The 2,936-nt window shown below is 27.7% G+C and overlaps 1 long non-coding RNA gene across 1 annotated transcript; it reads right to left on the bottom strand.

Annotated features, from left to right (window-relative positions):
- Positions 1-1,233: 1,233 nt before the first annotated feature.
- Positions 1,234-2,471, bottom strand: LOC150030328 (uncharacterized). The gene is made up of 2 exons (XR_016527071.1): positions 2,364-2,471; positions 1,234-1,572 (listed from the first exon to the last, which is right to left on the bottom strand). It is a non-coding gene; the product is annotated as an uncharacterized LOC150030328 (long non-coding RNA).
- Positions 2,472-2,936: the final 465 nt, after the last annotated feature.

The following is a 2,936-nucleotide window of genomic DNA, read 5'->3' as shown; positions in this document are numbered from 1 at the left end:
AAAGCCTTACTGAAAGCAATAAAAAGGCAGAGATGATAAAACAGGGAGAAAAAGTGCACAGTAACCCATGAACAATAAATTATTTTCTATTTTTTATTTTATATTTATACAACAATAAAGGAGTTCTTATTTATTTCTTTATTTATTTTTAATGGACCAGTAAAGGAGTTTCGATTATTTTATAAAACAATATAATTATATAAGATAGGGAGATTCAAACTATAAATCTTTTGATTGCTATACAATGTCTATGTCAATTGAATTACGTTCGTTTTGATATCTTATTTGATATCTTATTTACAGAATAAAGAGAAAATAATTAGCCAATTACCAATAAATCCCAAAGGTTTTAAGGATGTACATCTCAATACATCAAACCCAATTCATTGGATCATAAAGTGAACATGAATAAGAGAAGTGGAAAAATCATATAACAAGACATTGCACACAACAAAGAAGAAAAAAGGCTGGGAGTTATTTCACATAGTTTTTATGTGAACCCATTGAATGAATAAATCTATGTATATAGTAGTCAAATGAGTGAGATCTTTAATCATTCTTAATTAAGGTTTATAAATATACAAATAATAAAAAAAAAAAAAAAAAACTTAATTTTGAGGACTTAACTTAGGAGTTATTTCACCTACTTTAGATACAAAAGAGAAAAAAGAGAAAAATAAACGAAAAAATGACTAATATTAAAAAATAGCTAGCTTTCAAAAACAATTGTTTATTTTACTTTTAACATTCAATAAAATGATAAATGTTCTTATAAATCAAATAATTAAAAAAAAAACATTAAGTTAATAAGTAAATTCTTTTCACTCTCTAAAATCTGATAATAATTAACTTGCATGAAAGTTTACTAAAAATCTTTTTTTTAAAAAAAAAAAAAAAAAAAACAACTTTTTTAACATTTATTAGCTATGCAACACTATTTATAGTTAATGATATATATGACAATTATGTATTATACAATGGAAATATGCAACCAATCATACACTCCAATGATTATTAATCCAAGAACAATGTTTTATTATTAATTAAAATTACCATACATTGATGTGAACTAATTACGGTACCACTGAAAATTAAACATTAGTCTTCCAAAATATGAGATTTGAATCTTGTGGATAGAGAGAGAGTGTGTGTATGACACATCATAATTTCATCTTTAAATGTCATATCCAAACTTCAAATAGGCAACAAAAAAAAAAATAATAAGAATAAGAATAAATAAATAAATGCATATACTATGCTTAAGCCTCCCATTTTTCCTTCATTCTATTAACAATCCATCCATCTATCACACAATTACAATCAAATCGAATCTTTAATTGAGATATCGAGAATCTATCAACATTCAAATAAATAAATGTGAGAATTTTCTTCTCATCCTTTATAGAGATTGAAATGAAATAATTTATACCATCAACAAACCATTCGGAACGAACAAAACATTCCTCCTTTCGACGTGTGACATCGTTTCTTGATGTTCTTTTCTCTTCTTTCTTGATGTTCTTTTTTTTCTCCTTTGTTTCCTTCAATTTTTTTTTATAAAAAAAGTCACACCTGACAAAAAAAAATAATAAATAACCCCATCAATTTAGTGTAATGACTAAACCTAAAAACATGTAATAATTATGAGAAGTCCAAATCATTTTTCATTTCTTTTATTGAAATTGGCAGAAGACCATGAAAAATCCAAATCCTCTCTGAATTCCACCCCAAAAGAAAAGAAAAGAAAAGAAAATATTATTATAATTGGCTAAAATATGATGGGAAATGATGCTTTTTGTGAAGGGTAGTAGAAGAATAAAAACCTAGAAAATTCTGATTTGCTCCTATGAACTATATTTTAAGACAATAAAGAGAGAGAAGTAAATGTGCAGAAAAGGCAGAGTGGGATAGAGCAATTAAGAAAATGAAGAAGAAAGAGAAGGGCCTGACAGAAAGAGAAATGAGCACATACTAGTAAAGGTATGAACTTTTTTCTCATACAATTAGCTGCAGTGTGTGCTCACTCTCTTCTGTCAGCTCTTTCAATTCTTTCATCATCTTTGCCTCTAGGTGTTTTGTGTCTTCAATTTTCTCTTTTCAATCTCTTCCTAATTTTTTATATACCAAAAAAAGAAAAAAAAACCATCCACTAAACCTTCCTCTCTCTCTCTTTCTTTGTTGAAGTGAAATTAGGGTTTCTTTTTCTTTCCTTCTCTATCTAGAGATGAACAAAACCCTAGATTTCCCCCTTCACTATCTCTCTCTCAATGATGATTTTTCTAAGTTTCTTTGCCTTCTTCATGAACCCATAAGGAAATTAGGTATATATATATATAAAAGACATATATATGGTTAATTCGTACCTCTATGACCACCACTCAATGCTCATTGATTTCTTAGAATATGTAAAACAAAAAGGAGAGGGAAGTGGGGAAGGAAAAAAATTATTGAAGGGCACGCCGCGCCGCTTTCCAATAATTGTTGGATGTAGATTTTTGAGACCGATATATATATGTGTCTGAGATTTGTTTTATTTGAGTTTGAAATACGTTAGGTGTAATATCTCTTTTATGTTTTCCAACCGTTTATATGTTGTGTTGTTCTTACCTCTTTTAATAATTGTTTCAGTGGGGAAAGAGAGAGGAGATGAATAGTACAATAGAAAAATAAGTTGATGAATCAAATTACACAAATCTGTCTATCATACTTACATATTAACTTGTAGGAATCAACATAATAAATAATCTCTCCTTTTTTTTCTTTAAGAAAATAAACAAACGTTTTTTCTCTATATAGTTCAATTGGGTTTTGGATCATAATCAAAATAAATGGAAAACAAGAACCCTACAAGATAAAAGATCTCTATATTTATCTAAACATATAAGTTAAACTTCTCATGTAAAAGAGAGAGTTGAGAGATATATATTGCTTAGGCA

Source organism: Benincasa hispida, unplaced genomic scaffold (genome assembly GCF_027475165.1).
Source record: "Benincasa hispida cultivar pf3 unplaced genomic scaffold, pf3_genome.v1.1 HicScf305, whole genome shotgun sequence".
NCBI classification, from domain to species: Eukaryota; Viridiplantae; Streptophyta; class Magnoliopsida; order Cucurbitales; family Cucurbitaceae; genus Benincasa; species Benincasa hispida.
The sequence above is the reverse complement of the archived record's forward strand: the minus strand, read 5'-3'. Positions and strand labels throughout refer to the sequence as shown.